Below are 26,446 nucleotides of genomic sequence, written 5' to 3'. Positions count from 1 at the left end.
GTGGCGTAAATCCTGAACAAATGTTTTTCTCAGGAATCCATTTTTAAACACATTGGCACTTCCTGAGCAGTGACTGCTGGATGATCTTATGAAATGGCACCATCCATATGACATATTTTTGGACTTGTTCAAAGGGTGCACTCTATGAGCAAAATATCATGTGCATGTTGAAATTGCAAGCAGCCAGAAAGTGTTTCAAGTTTTCGATGAGGACCAATTAGAGAAGAAGTGGTAATCAATTGAATTCCAATCACATGCGTCGTTAAATTGAGATATCATGAGCGTGCTCAAATGCTGTAATGATGAGATTCACCAGTATTACAAGATATATGTTTGGGAATTAAATCAGCAGCCTTTAATGAGTGATGATTGAGAGAGAACAATGTCGTAAGATATCTGACTGAGAATGAATTGGACTGCTTGAAAAGGTCATATACGAAATGTTTAAAAGGCAAGAATTGCATAGTATCACAACAACCAGGGTAAAGCAAACACTTCCAGATGCCACTAGGGGGCAGCCAGAGTTGAACTGGGGACCTCTTGATCTGCAGTCAAATGCTCTACCACTGAGCTATACCCCCAGCAGGAAGTGTGATTTGCAACCTCAATGTGAGCACATGAGCAGGAAAAACACAAGCTCACAAGATACCTGATGTGGAGCTTACAGGAGATTTTGGAAGGCGACAATCTAAAGGAATGCTTTGAGTAACAGTAAAAATGCTCGCCCAGTGGCGTAAATCCTGAATAAATGCTTTTCTCAGGAATCCATTTTTAAACACATTGGCACTTCCTGAGCAGTGACTGCTGGATGATATTATGAAATGGCACCATCCATATGACATATTTTTGGACTTGTTCAAAGGGTGCACTTTGTGAGCAAAATATCATGTGCATGTTGAAATTGCAAGCAGCTAGAAGGTCTTTCAAGTTTGCGATGAGGACCATTTAGAGAAGAAGTGGTAATCACTTGAATTCCAATCACATGCGTCATTAAATTAAGATATCATGAGCATCCTCAAATGCTGTAATGATGAGATTCACCAGTATTACAAGATATATGTTTGGGAATGAAATCAGCAGCCTTTAATGATTGATGATTGAGAGAGCACAATGATGTAAGATATCTGACTGAAAATGAATTGGACTGCTTGAAAAGGTCATATACGAAATGTTTAAAAGGCAAGAATTGCATAGTATCACAACAAACAGGGTAAAGCAAACACTTCCAGATGCCACTAGGGGGCACCCAGAGTTGAACTGGGGACCTCTTGATCTGCAGTCAAATGCTCTACCACTGAGCTATACCCCCAGCAGGAAATGTGATTTGCAACCTCAATGTGAGCACATGAGCAGGAAAAACACAAGCTCACAAGATACCTGATGTGGAGCTTACACGAGATTTTGGAAGGCGACAATCTAAAGGAATGCTTTGAGTAACAGTAAAAATGCTCGCCCAGTGGCGTAAATCCTGAACAAATGCTTTTCTCAGGAATCCATTTTTAAACACATTGGCACTTCCTGAGCAGTGACTGCTGGATGATATTATGAAATGGCACCATCCATATGACATATTTTTAGACTTGTTCAAGGGGTGCACTCTATGAGCAAAATATCATGTGCATGTTGAAATTGCATGCAGCCAGAAGGTCTTTCAAGTTTGCGATGAGGACCATTTAGAGAAGAAGTGGTAATCACTTGAATTCCAATCACATGCGTTGTTAAATTGAGATATCATGAGCGTCCTCAAATGCTGTAATGATGAGATTCACCAGTATTACAAGATATATGTTTGGGAATTAAATCAGCAGCCTTTAATGAGTGATGATTGAGAGAGAACAATGTCGTAAGATATCTGACTGAGAATGAATTGGACTGCTTGAAAAGGTCATATACGAAATGTTTAAAAGGCAAGAATTGCATAGTATCACAACAAACAGAGTAAAGCAAACACTTCCAGATGCCACTAGGGGGCACACAGAGTTGAACTGGGGACCTCTTGATCTGCAGTCAAATGCTCTACCACTGAGCTATACCCCCAGCAGGAAGTGTGATTTGCAACCTCAATGTGAGCACATAAGCAGGAAAAACACAAGCTCACAAGATACCTGATGTGGAGCTTACAGGAGATTTTGGAAGGTGACAATCTAAAGGAATGCTTTGAGTAACAGTAAAAATGCTCGCCCAGTGGCGTAAATCCTGAACAAATGCTTTTCTCAGGAATCTATTTTTAAACACATTGGCACTTCCTGAGCAGTGACTGCTGGATGATATTATGAAATGGCACCATCCATATGACATATTTTTGGACTTGTTCAAAGGGTGCACTCTATGAGCAAAATATCATGTGCATGTTGAAATTGCAAGCAGCCAGAAGGTCTTTCAAGTTTGCGTTGAGGACCATTTAGAGAAGAAGTGGTAATCACTTGAATTCCAATCACATGTGTCGTTAAATTAAGATATCATGAGCGTCCTCAAATGCTGTAATGATGAGATTCACCAGTATTACAAGATATATGTTTGGGAATGTATTCAGCAGCCTTTAATGAGGGATGATTGAGAAAGAACAATGTCGTAAGATATCTGACTGAAAATGAATTGGACTGCTTGAAAAGGTCATATACGAAATGTTTAAAAGGCAAGAATTGCATAGTATCACAACAAACAGGGTAAAGCAAACACTTCCAGATGCCACTAGGGGGCACCCAGAGTTGAACTGGGGACCTCTTGATCTGCAGTCAAATGCTCTACCACTGAGCTATACCCCCAGGAGGAAGTGGGATTTGCAACCTCAATGTGAGCACATGAGCAGGAAAAACACAAGCTCACAAGATACCTGATGGGGAGCTTACAGGAGATTTTGGAAGGCGACAATCTAAAGGAATGCTTTGAGTAACAGTAAAAATGCTCGCCCAGTGGCGTAAATCCTGAACAAATGCTTTTCTCAGGAATCTATTTTTAAACACATTGGCACTTCCTGAGCAGTGACTGCTGGATGATATTATGTAATGGCACCATCCATATGACATATTTTTGGACTTGTTCAAAGGGTGCACTCTATGAGCAAAATATCATGTGCATGTTGAAATTGCAAGCAGCCAGAAGGTCTTTCAAGTTTGCGATGAGGACCATTTAGAGAAGAAGTGGTTATAACTTGAATTCCAATCACATGTGTCGTTAAATTAAGATATCATGAGCGTCCTCAAATGCTGTAATGATGAGATTCACCAGTATTACAAGATATATGTTTGGGAATGAAATCAGCAGCCTTTAATGAGTGATGATTGAGAGAGAACAATGTCGTAAGATATCTGACTGAAAATGAATTGGACTGCTTGAAAAGGTCATATACGAAATGTTTAAAAGGCAAGAATAGCATAGTATCACAACATACAGGGTAAAGCAAACACTTCTACATGCCACCAGGGGGCACCCAGAGTTGAACTGGGGACCTCTCGATCTGCAGTCAAATGCTCTACCACTGAGCTATACCCCTAGCAGGAAGTGTGATTTGCAACCTCAATGTGAGCACATGAGCAGGAAAAACAAGCTCACAAGATACCTGATGTGGAGCTTACAGGAGATTTTGGAAGGTGACAATCTAAAGGAATGCTTTGAGTAACAGTAAAAATGCTCGCCCAGTGGCGTAAATCCTGAACAAATGCTTTTCTCAGGAATCTATTTTTAAACACATTGGCACTTCCTGAGCAGTGACTGCTGGATGATATTATGAAATGGCACCATCCATATGACATATTTTTGGACTTGTTCAAAGGGTGCACTCTATGAGCAAAATATCATGTGCATGTTGAAATTGCAAGCAGCCAGAAGGTCTTTCAAGTTTGCGTTGAGGACCATTTAGAGAAGAAGTGGTAATCACTTGAATTCCAATCACATGTGTCGTTAAATTAAGATATCATGAGCGTCCTCAAATGCTGTAATGATGAGATTCACCAGTATTACAAGATATATGTTTGGGAATGTATTCAGCAGCCTTTAATGAGGGATGATTGAGAAAGAACAATGTCGTAAGATATCTGACTGAAAATGAATTGGACTGCTTGAAAAGGTCATATACGAAATGTTTAAAAGGCAAGAATTGCATAGTATCACAACAAACAGGGTAAAGCAAACACTTCCAGATGCCACTAGGGGGCACCCAGAGTTGAACTGGGGACCTCTTGATCTGCAGTCAAATGCTCTACCACTGAGCTATACCCCCAGGAGGAAGTGGGATTTGCAACCTCAATGTGAGCACATGAGCAGGAAAAACACAAGCTCACAAGATACCTGATGGGGAGCTTACAGGAGATTTTGGAAGGCGACAATCTAAAGGAATGCTTTGAGTAACAGTAAAAATGCTCGCCCAGTGGCGTAAATCCTGAACAAATGCTTTTCTCAGGAATCTATTTTTAAACACATTGGCACTTCCTGAGCAGTGACTGCTGGATGATATTATGTAATGGCACCATCCATATGACATATTTTTGGACTTGTTCAAAGGGTGCACTCTATGAGCAAAATATCATGTGCATGTTGAAATTGCAAGCAGCCAGAAGGTCTTTCAAGTTTGCGATGAGGACCATTTAGAGAAGAAGTGGTTATAACTTGAATTCCAATCACATGTGTCGTTAAATTAAGATATCATGAGCGTCCTCAAATGCTGTAATGATGAGATTCACCAGTATTACAAGATATATGTTTGGGAATGAAATCAGCAGCCTTTAATGAGTGATGATTGAGAGAGAACAATGTCGTAAGATATCTGACTGAAAATGAATTGGACTGCTTGAAAAGGTCATATACGAAATGTTTAAAAGGCAAGAATAGCATAGTATCACAACATACAGGGTAAAGCAAACACTTCTACATGCCACCAGGGGGCACCCAGAGTTGAACTGGGGACCTCTCGATCTGCAGTCAAATGCTCTACCACTGAGCTATACCCCTAGCAGGAAGTGTGATTTGCAACCTCAATGTGAGCACATGAGCAGGAAAAACAAGCTCACAAGATACCTGATGTGGAGCTTACTGGAGATTTTGGAAGGTGACAATCTAAAGGAATGCTTTGAGTAACAGTAAAAATGCTCGCCCAGTGGCGTAAATACTGAACAAATGCTTTTCTCAGGAATCCATTTTTAAACACATTGGCACTTGTTGAGCAGTGGCTGCTGGATGATATTATGAAATGGGACCATCCATATGACATATTTTTGGACTTGTTCAAAGGGTGCACTCTATGAACAAAATATCATGTGCATGTTGAAATTGCAAGCAGCCAGAAGGTCTTTCAAGTTTGCGATGAGGACCATTTAGAGAAGAAGTGGTAATCACTTGAATTCCAATCACATGCGTCGTTAAATTGAGATATCATGAGCGTCCTCAAATGCTGTAATGATGAGATTCACCAGTATTACAAGATATATGTTTGGGAATGTATTCAGCAGCCTTTAATGAGGGATGATTGAGAAAGAACAATGTCGTAAGATATCTGACTGAAAATGAATTGGACTGCTTGAAAAGGTCATATACGAAATGTTTAAAAGGCAAGAATTGCATAGTATCACAACAAACAGGGTAAAGCAAACACTTCCAGATGCCACTAGGGGGCACCCAGAGTTGAACTGGGGACCTCTTGATCTGCAGTCAAATGCTCTACCACTGAGCTATACCCCCAGCAGGAAATGTGATTTGCAACCTCAATGTGAGCACATGAGCAGGAAAAACACAAGCTCACAAGATACCTGATGTGGAGCTTACACGAGATTTTGGAAGGCGACAATCTAAAGGAATGCTTTGAGTAACAGTAAAAATGCTCGCCCAGTGGCGTAAATCCTGAACAAATGCTTTTCTCAGGAATCCATTTTTAAACACATTGGCACTTCCTGAGCAGTGACTGCTGGATGATATTATGAAATGGCACCATCCATATGACATATTTTTAGACTTGTTCAAGGGGTGCACTCTATGAGCAAAATATCATGTGCATGTTGAAATTGCATGCAGCCAGAAGGTCTTTCAAGTTTGCGATGAGGACCATTTAGAGAAGAAGTGGTAATCACTTGAATTCCAATCACATGCGTTGTTAAATTGAGATATCATGAGCGTCCTCAAATGCTGTAATGATGAGATTCACCAGTATTACAAGATATATGTTTGGGAATTAAATCAGCAGCCTTTAATGAGTGATGATTGAGAGAGAACAATGTCGTAAGATATCTGACTGAGAATGAATTGGACTGCTTGAAAAGGTCATATACGAAATGTTTAAAAGGCAAGAATTGCATAGTATCACAACAAACAGAGTAAAGCAAACACTTCCAGATGCCACTAGGGGGCACACAGAGTTGAACTGGGGACCTCTTGATCTGCAGTCAAATGCTCTACCACTGAGCTATACCCCCAGCAGGAAGTGTGATTTGCAACCTCAATGTGAGCACATAAGCAGGAAAAACACAAGCTCACAAGATACCTGATGTGGAGCTTACAGGAGATTTTGGAAGGTGACAATCTAAAGGAATGCTTTGAGTAACAGTAAAAATGCTCGCCCAGTGGCGTAAATCCTGAACAAATGCTTTTCTCAGGAATCTATTTTTAAACACATTGGCACTTCCTGAGCAGTGACTGCTGGATGATATTATGAAATGGCACCATCCATATGACATATTTTTGGACTTGTTCAAAGGGTGCACTCTATGAGCAAAATATCATGTGCATGTTGAAATTGCAAGCAGCCAGAAGGTCTTTCAAGTTTGCGTTGAGGACCATTTAGAGAAGAAGTGGTAATCACTTGAATTCCAATCACATGTGTCGTTAAATTAAGATATCATGAGCGTCCTCAAATGCTGTAATGATGAGATTCACCAGTATTACAAGATATATGTTTGGGAATGTATTCAGCAGCCTTTAATGAGGGATGATTGAGAAAGAACAATGTCGTAAGATATCTGACTGAAAATGAATTGGACTGCTTGAAAAGGTCATATACGAAATGTTTAAAAGGCAAGAATTGCATAGTATCACAACAAACAGGGTAAAGCAAACACTTCCAGATGCCACTAGGGGGCACCCAGAGTTGAACTGGGGACCTCTTGATCTGCAGTCAAATGCTCTACCACTGAGCTATACCCCCAGGAGGAAGTGGGATTTGCAACCTCAATGTGAGCACATGAGCAGGAAAAACACAAGCTCACAAGATACCTGATGGGGAGCTTACAGGAGATTTTGGAAGGCGACAATCTAAAGGAATGCTTTGAGTAACAGTAAAAATGCTCGCCCAGTGGCGTAAATCCTGAACAAATGCTTTTCTCAGGAATCTATTTTTAAACACATTGGCACTTCCTGAGCAGTGACTGCTGGATGATATTATGTAATGGCACCATCCATATGACATATTTTTGGACTTGTTCAAAGGGTGCACTCTATGAGCAAAATATCATGTGCATGTTGAAATTGCAAGCAGCCAGAAGGTCTTTCAAGTTTGCGATGAGGACCATTTAGAGAAGAAGTGGTTATAACTTGAATTCCAATCACATGTGTCGTTAAATTAAGATATCATGAGCGTCCTCAAATGCTGTAATGATGAGATTCACCAGTATTACAAGATATATGTTTGGGAATGAAATCAGCAGCCTTTAATGAGTGATGATTGAGAGAGAACAATGTCGTAAGATATCTGACTGAAAATGAATTGGACTGCTTGAAAAGGTCATATACGAAATGTTTAAAAGGCAAGAATAGCATAGTATCACAACATACAGGGTAAAGCAAACACTTCTACATGCCACCAGGGGGCACCCAGAGTTGAACTGGGGACCTCTCGATCTGCAGTCAAATGCTCTACCACTGAGCTATACCCCTAGCAGGAAGTGTGATTTGCAACCTCAATGTGAGCACATGAGCAGGAAAAACAAGCTCACAAGATACCTGATGTGGAGCTTACTGGAGATTTTGGAAGGTGACAATCTAAAGGAATGCTTTGAGTAACAGTAAAAATGCTCGCCCAGTGGCGTAAATACTGAACAAATGCTTTTCTCAGGAATCCATTTTTAAACACATTGGCACTTGTTGAGCAGTGGCTGCTGGATGATATTATGAAATGGGACCATCCATATGACATATTTTTGGACTTGTTCAAAGGGTGCACTCTATGAACAAAATATCATGTGCATGTTGAAATTGCAAGCAGCCAGAAGGTCTTTCAAGTTTGCGATGAGGACCATTTAGAGAAGAAGTGGTAATCACTTGAATTCCAATCACATGCGTCGTTAAATTGAGATATCATGAGCGTCCTCAAATGCTGTAATGATGAGATTCACCAGTATTACAAGATATATGTTTGGGAATGTATTCAGCAGCCTTTAATGAGGGATGATTGAGAAAGAACAATGTCGTAAGATATCTGACTGAAAATGAATTGGACTGCTTGAAAAGGTCATATACGAAATGTTTAAAAGGCAAGAATTGCATAGTATCACAACAAACAGGGTAAAGCAAACACTTCCAGATGCCACTAGGGGGCACCCAGAGTTGAACTGGGGACCTCTTGATCTGCAGTCAAATGCTCTACCACTGAGCTATACCCCCAGCAGGAAGTGTGATTTGCAACCTCAATGTGAGCACATGAGCAGGAAAAACACAAGCTCAAAAGATACCTGATGGGGAGCTTACAGGAGATTTTGGAAGGCGACAATCTAAAGGAATGCTTTGAGTAACAGTAAAAATGCTCGCCCAGTGGCGTAAATCCTGAACAAATGCTTTTCTCAGGAATCACCATCCATATGACATATTTTTAGACTTGTTCAAGGGGTGCACTCTATGAGCAAAATATCATGTACATGTTGAAATTGCAAGCAGCCAGAAGGTCTTTCAAGTTTGCGATGAGGACCATTTAGAGAAGAAGTGGTAATCACTTGAATTCCAATCACATGCGTCGTTAAATTGAGATATCATGAGAGTCCTCAAATGCTGTAATGATGAGATTCACCAGTATTACAAGATATATGTTTGGGAATGAAATCAGCAGCCTTTAATGAGTGATGATTGAGAGAGAACAATGTCGTAAGATATCTGACTGAAAATGAATTGGACTGCTTGAAAAGGTCATATACGAAATGTTTAAAAGGCAAGAATAGCATAGTATCACAACATACAGGGTAAAGCAAACACTTCTACATGCCACCAGGGGGCACCCAGAGTTGAACTGGGGACCTCTTGATCTGCAGTCAAATGCTCTACCACTGAGCTATACCCCCAGCAGGAAGTGTGATTTGCAACCTCAATGTGAGCACATGAGCAGGAAAAACAAGCTCACAAGATACCTGATGTGGAGCTTACCGGAGATTTTGGAAGGTGAGAATCTAAAGGAATGCTTTGAGTAACAGTAAAAATGCTCGCCCAGTGGCGTAAATACTGAACAAATGCTTTTCTCAGGAATCCATTTTTAAACACATTGGCACTTGTTGAGCAGTGGCTGCTGGATGATATTATGAAATGGCACCATCCATATGACATATTTTTGGACTTGTTCAAAGGGTGCACTCTATGAACAAAATATCATGTGCATGTTGAAATTGCAAGCAGCCAGAAGGTCTTTCAAGTTTGCGATGAGGACCATTTAGAGAAGAAGTGGTAATCACTTGAATTCCAATCACATGCGTCGTTAAATTGAGATATCATGAGCGTCCTCAAATGCTGTAATGATGAGATTCACCAGTATTACAAGATATATGTTTGGGAATGAAATCAGCAGCCTTTAATGAGTGATGATTGAGAGAGAACAATGTCGTAAGATATCTGACTGAAAATGAATTGGACTGCTTGAAAAGGTCATATACGAAATGTTTAAAAGGCAAGAATTGCATAGTATCACAACAAACAGGGTAAAGCAAACACTTCCAGATGCCACTAGGGGGCACCCAGAGTTGAACTGGGGACCTCTTGATCTGCAGTCAAATGCTCTACCACTGAGCTATACCCCCAGCAGGAAGTGTGATTTGCAACCTCAATGTGAGCACATGAGCAGGAAAAACACAAGCTCAAAAGATACCTGATGGGGAGCTTACAGGAGATTTTGGAAGGCGACAATCTAAAGGAATGCTTTGAGTAACAGTAAAAATGCTCGCCCAGTGGCGTAAATCCTGAACAAATGCTTTTCTCAGGAATCACCATCCATATGACATATTTTTAGACTTGTTCAAGGGGTGCACTCTATGAGCAAAATATCATGTACATGTTGAAATTGCAAGCAGCCAGAAGGTCTTTCAAGTTTGCGATGAGGACCATTTAGAGAAGAAGTGGTAATCACTTGAATTCCAATCACATGCGTCGTTAAATTGAGATATCATGAGAGTCCTCAAATGCTGTAATGATGAGATTCACCAGTATTACAAGATATATGTTTGGGAATGAAATCAGCAGCCTTTAATGAGTGATGATTGAGAGAGAACAATGTCGTAAGATATCTGACTGAAAATGAATTGGACTGCTTGAAAAGGTCATATACGAAATGTTTAAAAGGCAAGAATAGCATAGTATCACAACATACAGGGTAAAGCAAACACTTCTACATGCCACCAGGGGGCACCCAGAGTTGAACTGGGGACCTCTTGATCTGCAGTCAAATGCTCTACCACTGAGCTATACCCCCAGCAGGAAGTGTGATTTGCAACCTCAATGTGAGCACATGAGCAGGAAAAACAAGCTCACAAGATACCTGATGTGGAGCTTACCGGAGATTTTGGAAGGTGAGAATCTAAAGGAATGCTTTGAGTAACAGTAAAAATGCTCGCCCAGTGGCGTAAATACTGAACAAATGCTTTTCTCAGGAATCCATTTTTAAACACATTGGCACTTGTTGAGCAGTGGCTGCTGGATGATATTATGAAATGGCACCATCCATATGACATATTTTTGGACTTGTTCAAAGGGTGCACTCTATGAACAAAATATCATGTGCATGTTGAAATTGCAAGCAGCCAGAAGGTCTTTCAAGTTTGCGATGAGGACCATTTAGAGAAGAAGTGGTAATCACTTGAATTCCAATCACATGCGTCGTTAAATTGAGATATCATGAGCGTCCTCAAATGCTGTAATGATGAGATTCACCAGTATTACAAGATATATGTTTGGGAATGAAATCAGCAGCCTTTAATGAGTGATCATTGAGAGAGAACAATGTCGTAAGATATCTGACTGAAAATGAATTGGACTGCTTGAAAAGGTCATATACGAAATGTTTAAAAGGCAAGAATTGCATAGTATCACAACATACAGGGTAAAGCAAACACTTCTAGATGCCATCAGGGGGCACCCAGAATTGAACTGGGGACCTCTTGATCTGCAGTCAAATGCTCTACCACTGAGCTATACCCCCAGCAGGAAGTGTGATTTGCAACCTCAATGTGAGCACATGAGCAGGAAAAACAAGCTCACAAGATACCTGATGTGGAGCTTACCGGAGATTTTGGAAGGTGACAATCTAAAGGAATGCTTGGAGTAACAGTAAAAATGCTCGCCCAGTGGCGTAAATACTGAACAAATGCTTTTCTCAGGAATCCATTTTTAAACAAATTGGCACTTCCTGAGCAGTGACTGCTGGATGATATTATGAAATGGCACCATCCATATGACATATTTTTGGACTTGTTCAAAGGGTGCACTCTATGAGCAAAATATCATGTGCATGTTGAAATTGCAAGCAGCCAGAACGTCTTTCAAGTTTGCGTTGAGGACCATTTAGAGAAGAAGTGGTAATCACTTGAATTCCAATCACATGCGTCGTTAAATTAAGATATCATGAGCGTCCTCAAATGCTGTAATGATGAGATTCACCAGTATTACAAGATATATGTTTGGGAATGAAATCAGCAGCCTTTAATGAGTGATGATTGAGAGAGAACAATGTCGTAAGATATCTGACTGAAAATGAATTGGACTGCTTGAAAAGGTCATATACGAAATGTTTAAAAGGCAAGAATAGCATAGTATCACAACATACAGGGTAAAGCAAACACTTCTACATGCCACCAGGGGGCACCCAGAGTTGAACTGGGGACCTCTTGATCTGCAGTCTAATGCTCTACCACTGAGCTATACCCCCAGCAGGAAGTGTGATTTGCAACCTCAATGTGAGCACATGAGCAGGAAAAACAAGCTCACAAGATACCTGATGTGGAGCTTACCGGAGATTTTGGAAGGTGACAATCTAAAGGAATGCTTTGAGTAACAGTAAAATTGCTCGCCCAGTGGCGTAAATACTGAACAAATGCTTTTCTCAGGAATCCATTTTTAAACACATTGGCACTTGTTGAGCAGTGGCTGCTGGATGATATTATGAAATGGGACCATCCATATGACATATTTTTGGACTTGTTCAAAGGGTGCACTCTATGAACAAAATATCATGTGCATGTTGAAATTGCAAGCAGCCAGAAGGTCTTTCAAGTTTGCAATGAGGACCATTTAGAGAAGAAGTGGTAATCACTTGAATTCCAATCACATGCGTCGTTAAATTGAGATATCATGAGCATCCTCAAATGCTGTAATGATGAGATTCACCAGTATTACAAGATATATGTTTGGGAATGTATTCAGCAGCCTTTAATGAGGGATGATTGAGAAAGAACAATGTCGTAAGATATCTGACTGAAAATGAATTGGACTGCTTGAAAAGGTCATATACGAAATGTTTAAAAGGCAAGAATTGCATAGTATCACAACAAACAGGGTAAAGCAAACACTTCCAGATGCCACTAGGGGGCACCCAGAGTTGAACTGGGGACCTCTTGATCTGCAGTCAAATGCTCTACCACTGAGCTATACCCCCAGCAGGAAGTGGGATTTGCAACCTCAATGTGAGCACATGAGCAGGAAAAACACAAGCTCACAAGATACCTGATGGGGAGCTTACAGGAGATTTTGGAAGGCGACAATCTAAAGGAATGCTTTGAGTAACAGTAAAAATGCTCGCCCAGTGGCGTAAATCCTGAACAAATGCTTTTCTCAGGAATCCATTTTTAAACACATTGGCACTTCCTGAGCAGTGACTGCTGGATGATATTATGAAATGGCACCATCCATATGACATATTTTTAGACTTGTTCAAGGGGTGCACTCTATGAGCAAAATATCATGTGCATGTTGAAATTGCAAGCAGCCAGAAGGTCTTTTAAGTTTGCGATGAGGACCATTTATCGAAGAAGTGGTAATCACTTGAATTCCAATCACATGCATCGTTAAATTGAGATATCATGAGCGTCCTCAAATGCTGTAATGATGAGATTCACCAGTATTACAAGATATATGTTTGGGAATGAAATCAGCAGCCTTTAATGAGTGATCATTGAGAGAGAACAATGTCGTAATATATCTGACTGAAAATGAATTGGACTGCTCGAAAAGGTTATATACGAAATGTTTAAAAGGTAAGAATCGCATAGTATCACAACATACAGGGTAAAGCAAACACTTCCAGACGCCACTAGGGGGCACCGAGAGTTGAACTGGGGACCTCTTGATCTGCCGTCAAACACTCTACCACTGATCTATATCCCCAGCAGGAAGTGGGATTTGCAACCTCAATGTGAGCACATGAGCAGGAAAAACACAAGCTCACAAGATACCTGATGTGGAGCTTACAGGAGATTTTTGGAAGGTGAGAATCTAAAGGAATGCTTTGAGTAACAGTAAAAATGCTCGCCCAGTGGCGTAAATCCTGAACAAATGCTTTTCTCAGGAATCCATTTTTAAACACATTGGCACTTCCTGAGCAGTGACTGCTGGATGATATTATGAAATGGCACCATCCATATGACATATTTTTGGACTTGTTCAAAGGGTGCACTCTATGAGCAAAATATCATGTGCATGTTGAAATTGCAAGCAGCCAGAAGGTCTTTCAAGTTTGCGATGAGGACCATTTAGAGAAGAAGTGGTTATAACTTGAATTCCAATCACATGCGTCGTTAAATTGAGATATCATGAGCGTCCTCAAATGCTGTAATGATGAGATTCACCAGTATTACAAGATATAAGTTTGGGAATGAAATCAGCAGCCTTTAATGAGTGATGATTGAGAGAGAACAATGTCGTAAGATATCTGACTGAAAATAAATTGGACTGCTTGAAAAGGTCATATACGAAATGTTTAAAAGGCAAGAATTGCATAGTATCACAACAAACAGAGTAAAGCAAACACTTCCAGATGCCACTAGGGGGCACACAGAGTTGAACTGGGGACCTCTTGATCTGCAGTCAAATGCTCTACCACTGAGCTATACCCCCAGCAGGAAGTGTGATTTGCAACCTCAATGTGAGCACATAAGCAGGAAAAACACAAGCTCACAAGATACCTGATGTGGAGCTTACAGGAGATTTTGGAAGGTGACAATCTAAAGGAATGCTTTGAGTAACAGTAAAAATGCTCGCCCAGTGGCGTAAATCCTGAACAAATGCTTTTCTCAGGAATCTATTTTTAAACACATTGGCACTTCCTGAGCAGTGACTGCTGGATGATATTATGAAATGGCACCATCCATATGACATATTTTTGGACTTGTTCAAAGGGTGCACTCTATGAGCAAAATATCATGTGCATGTTGAAATTGCAAGCAGCCAGAAGGTCTTTCAAGTTTGCGTTGAGGACCATTTAGAGAAGAAGTGGTAATCACTTGAATTCCAATCACATGTGTCGTTAAATTAAGATATCATGAGCGTCCTCAAATGCTGTAATGATGAGATTCACCAGTATTACAAGATATATGTTTGGGAATGTATTCAGCAGCCTTTAATGAGGGATGATTGAGAAAGAACAATGTCGTAAGATATCTGACTGAAAATGAATTGGACTGCTTGAAAAGGTCATATACGAAATGTTTAAAAGGCAAGAATTGCATAGTATCACAACAAACAGGGTAAAGCAAACACTTCCAGATGCCACTAGGGGGCACCCAGAGTTGAACTGGGGACCTCTTGATCTGCAGTCAAATGCTCTACCACTGAGCTATACCCCCAGGAGGAAGTGGGATTTGCAACCTCAATGTGAGCACATGAGCAGGAAAAACACAAGCTCACAAGATACCTGATGGGGAGCTTACAGGAGATTTTGGAAGGCGACAATCTAAAGGAATGCTTTGAGTAACAGTAAAAATGCTCGCCCAGTGGCGTAAATCCTGAACAAATGCTTTTCTCAGGAATCTATTTTTAAACACATTGGCACTTCCTGAGCAGTGACTGCTGGATGATATTATGTAATGGCACCATCCATATGACATATTTTTGGACTTGTTCAAAGGGTGCACTCTATGAGCAAAATATCATGTGCATGTTGAAATTGCAAGCAGCCAGAAGGTCTTTCAAGTTTGCGATGAGGACCATTTAGAGAAGAAGTGGTTATAACTTGAATTCCAATCACATGTGTCGTTAAATTAAGATATCATGAGCGTCCTCAAATGCTGTAATGATGAGATTCACCAGTATTACAAGATATATGTTTGGGAATGAAATCAGCAGCCTTTAATGAGTGATGATTGAGAGAGAACAATGTCGTAAGATATCTGACTGAAAATGAATTGGACTGCTTGAAAAGGTCATATACGAAATGTTTAAAAGGCAAGAATAGCATAGTATCACAACATACAGGGTAAAGCAAACACTTCTAGATGCCACCAGGGGGCACCCAGAGTTGAACTGGGGACCTCTTGATCTGCAGTCAAATGCTCTACCACTGAGCTATACCCCCAGCAGGAAGTGTGATTTGCAACCTCAATGTGAGCACATGAGCAGGAAAAACAAGCTCACAAGATACCTGATGTGGAGCTTACCGGAGATTTTGGAAGGTGACAATCTAAAGGAATGCTTTGAGTAACAGTAAAAATGCTTGCCCAGTGGCGTAAATACTGAACAAATGCTTTTCTCAGGAATCCATTTTTAAACACATTGGCACTTGTTGAGCAGTGGCTGCTGGATGATATTATGAAATGGGACCATCCATATGACATATTTTTGGACTTGTTCAAAGGGTGCACTCTATGAGCAAAATATCATGTGCATGTTGAAATTGCAAGCAGCCAGAAGGTCTTTCAAGTTTGCGATGAGGACCATTTAGAGAAGAAGTGGTTATAACTTGAATTCCAATCACATGTGTCGTTAAATTAAGATATCATGAGCGTCCTCAAATGCTGTAATGATGAGATTCACCAGTATTACAAGATATATGTTTGGGAATGAAATCAGCAGCCTTTAATGAGTGATGATTGAGAGAGAACAATGTCGTAAGATATCTGACTGAAAATGAATTGGACTGCTTGAAAAGGTCATATACGAAATGTTTAAAAGGCAAGAATAGCATAGTATCACAACATACAGGGTAAAGCAAACACTTCTAGATGCCACCAGGGGGCACCCAGAGTTGAACTGGGGACCTCTTGATCTGCAGTCAAATGCTCTACCACTGAGCTATACCCCCAGCAGGAAGTGTGATTTGCAACCTCAATGTGAGCACATGAGCAGGAAAAACACAAGATCACAAGATACCTGATGGGGAGCTTACAGGAGATTTTGGAAGGCGACAATCTAAAGGAATGCTTTGAGTAACAGTAAAAATGCTCGACCAGTGGCGTAAATCCTGAACAAATGCTTTTCTCAGGAATCACCATCCATATGACATATTTTTAGACTTGTTCAAGGGGTGCACTCTATGAGCAAAATATCATGTGCGTGTTGAAATTGCAAGCAGCCAGAAGGTCTTTCAAGTTTGCGATGAGGACCATTTAGAGAAGAAGTGGTAATCACTTGAATTCCAATCACATGCGTCGTTAAATTGAAATATCATGAGCATCCTCAAATGCTGTAATGATGAGATTCACCAGTATTACAAGATACATGTTTGGGAATGAATTCAGCAGCCTTTAATGAGTGATGATTGAGAAAGAACAATCTCGTAAGATATCTGACTGAGCAGTGACTGCTGGATGATATTATGAAATGGCACCATCCGACATATTTTTGGACTTGTTCAAAGGGTGCACTCTATGAGCAAAATATCATGTGCATGTTGAAATTGCAAGCAGCCAGAAGGTCTTTCAAGTTTGCGATGAGGACCATTTAGAGAAGAAGTGGTTATAACTTGAATTCCAATCACATGCGTCGTTAAATTGAGATATCATGAGCGTCCTCAAATGCTGTAATGATGAGATTCACCAGTATTACAAGATATAAGTTTGGGAATGAAATCAGCAGCCTTTAATGAGTGATGATTGAGAGAGAACAATGTCGTAAGATATCTGACTGAAAATAAATTGGACTGCTTGAAAAGGTCATATACTAAATGTTTAAAAGGCAAGAATTGCATAGTATCACAACAAACAGGGTAAAGCAAACACTTCCAGATGCCACTAGGGGGCACACAGAGTTGAACTGGGGACCGCTTGATCTGCAGTGAAATGCTCTACCACTGAGCTATACCCCCAGCAGGAAGTGTGATTTGCAACCTCAATGTGAGCACATAAGCAGGAAAAACACAAGCTCACAAGATACCTGATGTGGAGCTTACAGGAGATTTTGGAAGGTGACAATCTAAAGGAATGCTTTGAGTAACAGTAAAAATGCTCGCCCAGTGGCGTAAATCCTGAACAAATGCTCTTCTCAGGAATCTATTTTTAAACACATTGGCACTTCCTGAGCAGTGACTGCTGGATGATATTATGAAATGGCACCATCCATATGACATATTTTTGGACTTGTTCAAAGGGTGCACTCTATGAGCAAAATATCATGTGCATGTTGAAATTGCAAGCAGCCAGAAGGTCTTTCATGTTTGCGATGAGGACCATTTAGAGAAGAAGGGGTAATAACTTGAATTCCAATCACATGCGTCGTTAAATTGAGATATCATGAGCGTCCTCAAATGCTGTAATGATGAGATTCACCAGTATTACAAGATATATGTTTGGGAATGAAATCAGCAGCCTTTAATGAGTGATGATTGAGAGAGAACAATGTCGTAAGATATCTGACTGAAAATGAATTGGACTGCTTGAAAAGGTCATATACGAAATGTTTAAAAGGCAAGAATTGGATAGTATCACAACAAACAGGGTAAAGCAAACACTTCTAGATGCCACTAGGGGGCACCCAGAGTTGAACTGAGGACCTCTTGATCTGCAGTCAAATGCTCTACCACTGAGCTATACCCCCAGCAGGAAGAGTGATTTGCAACCTCAATGTGAGCACATGAGCAGGAAAAACACAAGCTCACAAGATACCTGATGTGGAGCTTACAGGAGATTTTGGAAGGTGAGAATCTAAAGGAATGCTTTGAGTAACAGTAAAAATGCTCGCCCAGTGGCGTAAATCCTGAACAAATGCTTTTCTCAGGAATCAATTTTTAAACACATTGGCACTTCCTGAGCAGTGACTGCTGGATGATATTATGAAATGGCACCATCCATATGACATATTTTTGGACTTGTTCAAAGGTTGCACTCTATGAGCAAAATATCATGTGCATGTTGAAATTGCAAGCAGCCAGAAGGTCTTTCAAGTTTGCGATGAGGACCATTTAGAGAAGAAGTGGTTATAACTTGAATTCCAATCACATGCGTCGTTAAATTGAAATATCATGAGCATCCTCAAATGCTGTAATGATGAGATTCACCAGTATTACAAGATACATGTTTGGGAATGAATTCAGCACCCTTTAATGAGTGATGATTGAGAAAGAACAATCTCGTAAGATATCTGACTGAAAATGAATTGGACTGCTTGAAAAGGTTATATACGAAATGTTTAAAAGGCAAGAATTGCATAGTATCACATCAAACAGGGTAAAGCAAACACTTTCAGATGCCACTAGGGGGCAGCCAGAGTTGAACTGGGAACCTCTTGATCTGCAGTCAAATGCTCTACCACTGAGCTATACCCCCAGCAGGAAGTGTGATTTGCAACCTCAATGTGAGCACATGAGCAGGAAAAACACAAGATCACAAGATACCTGATGGGGAGCTTACAGGAGATTTTGGAAGGCGACAATCTAAAGGAATGCTTTGAGTAACAGTAAAAATGCTCGACCAGTGGCGTAAATCCTGAACAAATGCTTTTCTCAGGAATCACCATCCATATGACATATTTTTAGACTTGTTCAAGGGGTGCACTCTATGAGCAAAATATCATGTGCGTGTTGAAATTGCAAGCAGCCAGAAGGTCTTTCAAGTTTGCGATGAGGACCATTTAGAGAAGAAGTGGTAATCACTTGAATTCCAATCACATGCGTCGTTAAATTGAAATATCATGAGCATCCTCAAATGCTGTAATGATGAGATTCACCAGTATTACAAGATACATGTTTGGGAATGAATTCAGCAGCCTTTAATGAGTGATGATTGAGAAAGAACAATCTCGTAAGATATCTGACTGAGCAGTGACTGCTGGATGATATTATGAAATGGCACCATCCATATGACATATTTTTGGACTTGTTCAAAGGGTGCACTCTATGAGCAAAATATCATGTGCATGTTGAAATTGCAAGCAGCCAGAAGGTCTTTCAAGTTTGCGATGAGGACCATTTAGAGAAGAAGTGGTTATAACTTGAATTCCAATCACATGCGTCGTTAAATTGAGATATCATGAGCGTCCTCAAATGCTGTAATGATGAGATTCACCAGTATTACAAGATATATGTTTGGGAATGTATTCAGCAGCCTTTAATGAGGGATGATTGAGAAAGAACAATGTCGTAAGATATCTGACTGAAAATGAATTGGACTGCTTGAAAAGGTCATATACGAAATGTTTAAAAGGCAAGAATTGCATAGTATCACAACAAACAGGGTAAAGCAAACACTTCCAGATGCCACTAGGGGGCACCCAGAGTTGAACTGGGGACCTCTTGATCTGCAGTCAAATGCTCTACCACTGAGCTATACCCCCAGGAGGAAGTGGGATTTGCAACCTCAATGTGAGCACATGAGCAGGAAAAACACAAGCTCACAAGATACCTGATGGGGAGCTTACAGGAGATTTTGGAAGGCGACAATCTAAAGGAATGCTTTGAGTAACAGTAAAAATGCTCGCCCAGTGGCGTAAATCCTGAACAAATGCTTTTCTCAGGAATCTATTTTTAAACACATTGGCACTTCCTGAGCAGTGACTGCTGGATGATATTATGTAATGGCACCATCCATATGACATATTTTTGGACTTGTTCAAAGGGTGCACTCTATGAGCAAAATATCATGTGCATGTTGAAATTGCAAGCAGCCAGAAGGTCTTTCAAGTTTGCGATGAGGACCATTTAGAGAAGAAGTGGTTATAACTTGAATTCCAATCACATGTGTCGTTAAATTAAGATATCATGAGCGTCCTCAAATGCTGTAATGATGAGATTCACCAGTATTACAAGATATATGTTTGGGAATGAAATCAGCAGCCTTTAATGAGTGATGATTGAGAGAGAACAATGTCGTAAGATATCTGACTGAAAATGAATTGGACTGCTTGAAAAGGTCATATACGAAATGTTTAAAAGGCAAGAATAGCATAGTATCACAACATACAGGGTAAAGCAAACACTTCTAGATGCCACCAGGGGGCACCCAGAGTTGAACTGGGGACCTCTTGATCTGCAGTCAAATGCTCTACCACTGAGCTATACCCCCAGCAGGAAGTGTGATTTGCAACCTCAATGTGAGCACATGAGCAGGAAAAACAAGCTCACAAGATACCTGATGTGGAGCTTACCGGAGATTTTGGAAGGTGACAATCTAAAGGAATGCTTTGAGTAACAGTAAAAATGCTTGCCCAGTGGCGTAAATACTGAACAAATGCTTTTCTCAGGAATCCATTTTTAAACACATTGGCACTTGTTGAGCAGTGGCTGCTGGATGATATTATGAAATGGGACCATCCATATGACATATTTTTGGACTTGTTCAAAGGGTGCACTCTATGAGCAAAATATCATGTGCATGTTGAAATTGCAAGCAGCCAGAAGGTCTTTCAAGTTTGCGATGAGGACCATTTAGAGAAGAAGTGGTTATAACTTGAATTCCAATCACATGTGTCGTTAAATTAAGATATCATGAGCGTCCTCAAATGCTGTAATGATGAGATTCACCAGTATTACAAGATATATGTTTGGGAATGAAATCAGCAGCCTTTAATGAGTGATGATTGAGAGAGAACAATGTCGTAAGATATCTGACTGAAAATGAATTGGACTGCTTGAAAAGGTCATATACGAAATGTTTAAAAGGCAAGAATAGCATAGTATCACAACATACAGGGTAAAGCAAACACTTCTAGATGCCACCAGGGGGCACCCAGAGTTGAACTGGGGACCTCTTGATCTGCAGTCAAATGCTCTACCACTGAGCTATACCCCCAGCAGGAAGTGTGATTTGCAACCTCAATGTGAGCACATGAGCAGGAAAAACAAGCTCACAAGATACCTGATGTGGAGCTTACCGGAGATTTTGGAAGGTGACAATCTAAAGGAATGCTTTGAGTAACAGTAAAAATGCTTGCCCAGTGGCGTAAATACTGAACAAATGCTTTTCTCAGGAATCCATTTTTAAACACATTGGCACTTGTTGAGCAGTAGCTGCTGGATGATATTATGAAATGGGACCATCCATATGACATATTTTTGGACTTGTTCAAAGGGTGCACTCTATGAACAAAATATCATGTGCATGTTGAAATTGCAAGCAGCCAGAAGGTCTTTCAAGTTTGCGATGAGGACCATTTAGAGAAGAAGTGGTAATCACTTGAATTCCAATCACATGCGTCGTTAAATTGAAATATCATGAGCATCCTCAAATGCTGTAATGATGAGATTCACCAGTATTACAAGATACATGTTTGGGAATGAATTCAGCAGCCTTTAATGAGTGATGATTGAGAAAGAACAATCTCGTAAGATATCTGACTGAAAATGAATTGGACTGCTTGAAAAGGTTATATACGAAATGTTTAAAAGGCAAGAATTGCATAGTATCACATCAAACAGGGTAAAGCAAACACTTTCAGATGCCACTAGGGGGCACCCAGAGTTGAACTGGGGACCTCTTGATCTGCAGTCAAATGCTCTACCACTGAGCTATACCCCCAGCAGGAAGTGTGATTTGCAACCTCAATGTGAGCACATGAGCAGGAAAAACACAAGATCACAAGATACCTGATGGGGAGCTTACAGGAGATTTTGGAAGGCGACAATCTAAAGGAATGCTTTGAGTAACAGTAAAAATGCTCGACCAGTGGCGTAAATCCTGAACAAATGCTTTTCTCAGGAATCACCATCCATATGACATATTTTTAGACTTGTTCAAGGGGTGCACTCTATGAGCAAAATATCATGTGCGTGTTGAAATTGCAAGCAGCCAGAAGGTCTTTCAAGTTTGCGATGAGGACCATTTAGAGAAGAAGTGGTAATCACTTGAATTCCAATCACATGCGTCGTTAAATTGAAATATCATGAGCATCCTCAAATGCTGTAATGATGAGATTCACCAGTATTACAAGATACATGTTTGGGAATGAATTCAGCAGCCTTTAATGAGTGATGATTGAGAAAGAACAATCTCGTAAGATATCTGACTGAGCAGTGACTGCTGGATGATATTATGAAATGGCACCATCCGACATATTTTTGGACTTGTTCAAAGGGTGCACTCTATGAGCAAAATATCATGTGCATGTTGAAATTGCAAGCAGCCAGAAGGTCTTTCAAGTTTGCGATGAGGACCATTTAGAGAAGAAGTGGTTATAACTTGAATTCCAATCACATGCGTCGTTAAATTGAGATATCATGAGCGTCCTCAAATGCTGTAATGATGAGATTCACCAGTATTACAAGATATAAGTTTGGGAATGAAATCAGCAGCCTTTAATGAGTGATGATTGAGAGAGAACAATGTCGTAAGATATCTGACTGAAAATAAATTGGACTGCTTGAAAAGGTCATATACTAAATGTTTAAAAGGCAAGAATTGCATAGTATCACAACAAACAGGGTAAAGCAAACACTTCCAGATGCCACTAGGGGGCACACAGAGTTGAACTGGGGACCTCTTGATCTGCAGTGAAATGCTCTACCACTGAGCTATACCCCCAGCAGGAAGTGTGATTTGCAACCTCAATGTGAGCACATAAGCAGGAAAAACACAAGCTCACAAGATACCTGATGTGGAGCTTACAGGAGATTTTGGAAGGTGACAATCTAAAGGAATGCTTTGAGTAACAGTAAAAATGCTCGCCCAGTGGCGTAAATCCTGAACAAATGCTCTTCTCAGGAATCTATTTTTAAACACATTGGCACTTCCTGAGCAGTGACTGCTGGATGATATTATGAAATGGCACCATCCATATGACATATTTTTGGACTTGTTCAAAGGGTGCACTCTATGAGCAAAATATCATGTGCATGTTGAAATTGCAAGCAGCCAGAAGGTCTTTCATGTTTGCGATGAGGACCATTTAGAGAAGAAGGGGTAATAACTTGAATTCCAATCACATGCGTCGTTAAATTGAGATATCATGAGCGTCCTCAAATGCTGTAATGATGAGATTCACCAGTATTACAAGATATATGTTTGGGAATGAAATCAGCAGCCTTTAATGAGTGATGATTGAGAGAGAACAATGTCGTAAGATATCTGACTGAAAATGAATTGGACTGCTTGAAAAGGTCATATACGAAATGTTTAAAAGGCAAGAATTGGATAGTATCACAACAAACAGGGTAAAGCAAACACTTCTAGATGCCACTAGGGGGCACCCAGAGTTGAACTGAGGACCTCTTGATCTGCAGTCAAATGCTCTACCACTGAGCTATACCCCCAGCAGGAAGAGTGATTTGCAACCTCAATGTGAGCACATGAGCAGGAAAAACACAAGCTCACAAGATACCTGATGTGGAGCTTACAGGAGATTTTGGAAGGTGAGAATCTAAAGGAATGCTTTGAGTAACAGTAAAAATGCTCGCCCAGTGGCGTAAATCCTGAACAAATGCTTTTCTCAGGAATCAATTTTTAAACACATTGGCACTTCCTGAGCAGTGACTGCTGGATGATATTATGAAATGGCACCATCCATATGACATATTTTTGGACTTGTTCAAAGGTTGCACTCTATGAGCAAAATATCATGTGCATGTTGAAATTGCAAGCAGCCAGAAGGTCTTTCAAGTTTGCGATGAGGACCATTTAGAGAAGAAGTGGTTATAACTTGAATTCCAATCACATGCGTCGTTAAATTGAAATATCATGAGCATCCTCAAATGCTGTAATGATGAGATTCACCAGTATTACAAGATACATGTTTGGGAATGAATTCAGCAGCCTTTAATGAGTGATGATTGAGAAAGAACAATCTCGTAAGATATCTGACTGAAAATGAATTGGACTGCTTGAAAAGGTTATATACGAAATGTTTAAAAGGCAAGAATTGCATAGTATCACATCAAACAGGGTAAAGCAAACACTTTCAGATGCCACTAGGGGGCAGCCAGAGTTGAACTGGGAACCTCTTGATCTGCAGTCAAATGCTCTACCACTGAGCTATACCCCCAGCAGGAAGTGTGATTTGCAACCTCAATGTGAGCACATGAGCAGGAAAAACACAAGATCACAAGATACCTGATGGGGAGCTTACAGGAGATTTTGGAAGGCGACAATCTAAAGGAATGCTTTGAGTAACAGTAAAAATGCTCGACCAGTGGCGTAAATCCTGAACAAATGCTTTTCTCAGGAATCACCATCCATATGACATATTTTTAGACTTGTTCAAGGGGTGCACTCTATGAGCAAAATATCATGTGCGTGTTGAAATTGCAAGCAGCCAGAAGGTCTTTCAAGTTTGCGATGAGGACCATTTAGAGAAGAAGTGGTAATCACTTGAATTCCAATCACATGCGTCGTTAAATTGAAATATCATGAGCATCCTCAAATGCTGTAATGATGAGATTCACCAGTATTACAAGATACATGTTTGGGAATGAATTCAGCAGCCTTTAATGAGTGATGATTGAGAAAGAACAATCTCGTAAGATATCTGACTGAGCAGTGACTGCTGGATGATATTATGAAATGGCACCATCCGACATATTTTTGGACTTGTTCAAAGGGTGCACTCTATGAGCAAAATATCATGTGCATGTTGAAATTGCAAGCAGCCAGAAGGTCTTTCAAGTTTGCGATGAGGACCATTTAGAGAAGAAGTGGTTATAACTTGAATTCCAATCACATGCGTCGTTAAATTGAGATATCATGAGCGTCCTCAAATGCTGTAATGATGAGATTCACCAGTATTACAAGATATAAGTTTGGGAATGAAATCAGCAGCCTTTAATGAGTGATGATTGAGAGAGAACAATGTCGTAAGATATCTGACTGAAAATAAATTGGACTGCTTGAAAAGGTCATATACTAAATGTTTAAAAGGCAAGAATTGCATAGTATCACAACAAACAGGGTAAAGCAAACACATCCAGATGCCACTAGGGGGCACACAGAGTTGAACTGGGGACCTCTTGATCTGCAGTGAAATGCTCTACCACTGAGCTATACCCCCAGCAGGAAGTGTGATTTGCAACCTCAATGTGAGCACATAAGCAGGAAAAACACAAGCTCACAAGATACCTGATGTGGAGCTTACAGGAGATTTTGGAAGGTGACAATCTAAAGGAATGCTTTGAGTAACAGTAAAAATGCTCGCCCAGTGGCGTAAATCCTGAACAAATGCTCTTCTCAGGAATCCATTTTTAAACACATTGGCACTTCCTGAGCAGTGACTGCTGGATGATCTTATGAAATGGCACCATCCATATGACATATTTTTGGACTTGTTCAAAGGGTGCACTCTATGAGCAAAATATCATGTGCATGTTGAAATTGCAAGCAGCCAGAAGGTCTTTCAAGTTTGCGATGAGGACCATTTAGAGAAGAAGTGGTAATCACTTGAATTCCAATCACATGCGTCGTTAAATTAAGATATGAGCATCCTCAAATGCTGTAATGATGAGATTCACCAGTATTACAAGATATATGTTTGGGAATTAAATCAGCAGCCTTTAATGAGTGATGATTGAGAGAGAACAATGTCGTAAGATATCTGACTGAGAATGAATTGGACTGCTTGAAAAGGTCATATACGAAATGTTTAAAAGGCAAGAATTGCATAGTATCACAACAACCAGGGTAAAGTAAACACTTCCAGATGCCACTAGGGGGCAGCCAGAGTTGAACTGGGGACCTCTTGATCTGCAGTCAAATGCTCTACCACTGAGCTATACCCCCAGCAGGAAGTGTGATTTGCAACCTCAATGTGAGCACATGAGCAGGAAAAACACAAGCTCACAAGATACCTGATGTGGAGCTTACAGGAGATTTTGGAAGGCGACAATCTAAAGGAATGCTTTGAGTAACAGTAAAAATGCTCGCCCAGTGGCGTA

At 40.3% G+C, this 26,446-nt stretch overlaps 23 non-coding genes across 23 annotated transcripts; all 23 read right to left on the bottom strand.

Annotated features, from left to right (window-relative positions):
- Window positions 1–509: 509 nt before the first annotated feature.
- trnac-gca (transfer RNA cysteine (anticodon GCA)) lies at window positions 510–581 on the bottom strand. The gene has a single exon. It is a non-coding gene; the product is annotated as a tRNA-Cys (tRNA).
- A 656-nt stretch (window positions 582–1,237) lies between these two features.
- trnac-gca (transfer RNA cysteine (anticodon GCA)) lies at window positions 1,238–1,309 on the bottom strand. Its single transcript has one exon. It is a non-coding gene; the product is annotated as a tRNA-Cys (tRNA).
- A 1,384-nt stretch (window positions 1,310–2,693) lies between these two features.
- Window positions 2,694–2,765, bottom strand: trnac-gca (transfer RNA cysteine (anticodon GCA)). The gene has a single exon. It is a non-coding gene; the product is annotated as a tRNA-Cys (tRNA).
- Window positions 2,766–4,147: 1,382 nt separating this feature from the next.
- On the bottom strand, window positions 4,148–4,219 carry trnac-gca (transfer RNA cysteine (anticodon GCA)). Its single transcript has one exon. It is a non-coding gene; the product is annotated as a tRNA-Cys (tRNA).
- A 1,382-nt stretch (window positions 4,220–5,601) lies between these two features.
- Window positions 5,602–5,673, bottom strand: trnac-gca (transfer RNA cysteine (anticodon GCA)). The gene has a single exon. It is a non-coding gene; the product is annotated as a tRNA-Cys (tRNA).
- A 1,384-nt stretch (window positions 5,674–7,057) lies between these two features.
- Window positions 7,058–7,129, bottom strand: trnac-gca (transfer RNA cysteine (anticodon GCA)). The gene has a single exon. It is a non-coding gene; the product is annotated as a tRNA-Cys (tRNA).
- A 1,382-nt stretch (window positions 7,130–8,511) lies between these two features.
- Window positions 8,512–8,583, bottom strand: trnac-gca (transfer RNA cysteine (anticodon GCA)). The gene has a single exon. It is a non-coding gene; the product is annotated as a tRNA-Cys (tRNA).
- A 596-nt stretch (window positions 8,584–9,179) lies between these two features.
- Window positions 9,180–9,251, bottom strand: trnac-gca (transfer RNA cysteine (anticodon GCA)). Its single transcript has one exon. It is a non-coding gene; the product is annotated as a tRNA-Cys (tRNA).
- A 654-nt stretch (window positions 9,252–9,905) lies between these two features.
- Window positions 9,906–9,977, bottom strand: trnac-gca (transfer RNA cysteine (anticodon GCA)). The gene has a single exon. It is a non-coding gene; the product is annotated as a tRNA-Cys (tRNA).
- Window positions 9,978–10,573: 596 nt separating this feature from the next.
- trnac-gca (transfer RNA cysteine (anticodon GCA)) lies at window positions 10,574–10,645 on the bottom strand. The gene has a single exon. It is a non-coding gene; the product is annotated as a tRNA-Cys (tRNA).
- Window positions 10,646–11,299: 654 nt separating this feature from the next.
- trnac-gca (transfer RNA cysteine (anticodon GCA)) lies at window positions 11,300–11,371 on the bottom strand. Its single transcript has one exon. It is a non-coding gene; the product is annotated as a tRNA-Cys (tRNA).
- A 654-nt stretch (window positions 11,372–12,025) lies between these two features.
- trnac-gca (transfer RNA cysteine (anticodon GCA)) lies at window positions 12,026–12,097 on the bottom strand. The gene has a single exon. It is a non-coding gene; the product is annotated as a tRNA-Cys (tRNA).
- A 654-nt stretch (window positions 12,098–12,751) lies between these two features.
- On the bottom strand, window positions 12,752–12,823 carry trnac-gca (transfer RNA cysteine (anticodon GCA)). Its single transcript has one exon. It is a non-coding gene; the product is annotated as a tRNA-Cys (tRNA).
- Window positions 12,824–14,936: 2,113 nt separating this feature from the next.
- trnac-gca (transfer RNA cysteine (anticodon GCA)) lies at window positions 14,937–15,008 on the bottom strand. Its single transcript has one exon. It is a non-coding gene; the product is annotated as a tRNA-Cys (tRNA).
- Window positions 15,009–15,664: 656 nt separating this feature from the next.
- trnac-gca (transfer RNA cysteine (anticodon GCA)) lies at window positions 15,665–15,736 on the bottom strand. Its single transcript has one exon. It is a non-coding gene; the product is annotated as a tRNA-Cys (tRNA).
- Window positions 15,737–16,390: 654 nt separating this feature from the next.
- trnac-gca (transfer RNA cysteine (anticodon GCA)) lies at window positions 16,391–16,462 on the bottom strand. The gene has a single exon. It is a non-coding gene; the product is annotated as a tRNA-Cys (tRNA).
- Window positions 16,463–18,120: 1,658 nt separating this feature from the next.
- trnac-gca (transfer RNA cysteine (anticodon GCA)) lies at window positions 18,121–18,192 on the bottom strand. Its single transcript has one exon. It is a non-coding gene; the product is annotated as a tRNA-Cys (tRNA).
- Window positions 18,193–19,854: 1,662 nt separating this feature from the next.
- On the bottom strand, window positions 19,855–19,926 carry trnac-gca (transfer RNA cysteine (anticodon GCA)). The gene has a single exon. It is a non-coding gene; the product is annotated as a tRNA-Cys (tRNA).
- Window positions 19,927–20,582: 656 nt separating this feature from the next.
- Window positions 20,583–20,654, bottom strand: trnac-gca (transfer RNA cysteine (anticodon GCA)). The gene has a single exon. It is a non-coding gene; the product is annotated as a tRNA-Cys (tRNA).
- A 654-nt stretch (window positions 20,655–21,308) lies between these two features.
- trnac-gca (transfer RNA cysteine (anticodon GCA)) lies at window positions 21,309–21,380 on the bottom strand. Its single transcript has one exon. It is a non-coding gene; the product is annotated as a tRNA-Cys (tRNA).
- Window positions 21,381–22,034: 654 nt separating this feature from the next.
- trnac-gca (transfer RNA cysteine (anticodon GCA)) lies at window positions 22,035–22,106 on the bottom strand. Its single transcript has one exon. It is a non-coding gene; the product is annotated as a tRNA-Cys (tRNA).
- A 1,658-nt stretch (window positions 22,107–23,764) lies between these two features.
- trnac-gca (transfer RNA cysteine (anticodon GCA)) lies at window positions 23,765–23,836 on the bottom strand. The gene has a single exon. It is a non-coding gene; the product is annotated as a tRNA-Cys (tRNA).
- A 2,383-nt stretch (window positions 23,837–26,219) lies between these two features.
- Window positions 26,220–26,291, bottom strand: trnac-gca (transfer RNA cysteine (anticodon GCA)). Its single transcript has one exon. It is a non-coding gene; the product is annotated as a tRNA-Cys (tRNA).
- Between the last annotated feature and the right edge of the window lie 155 nt (window positions 26,292–26,446).

Source organism: Brachyhypopomus gauderio, chromosome 6 (assembly GCF_052324685.1).
Source record: "Brachyhypopomus gauderio isolate BG-103 chromosome 6, BGAUD_0.2, whole genome shotgun sequence".
In the NCBI taxonomy this organism is placed as follows: domain Eukaryota; kingdom Metazoa; phylum Chordata; class Actinopteri; order Gymnotiformes; family Hypopomidae; genus Brachyhypopomus; species Brachyhypopomus gauderio.
This window is presented reverse-complemented; position numbering and strand designations above follow the sequence as displayed.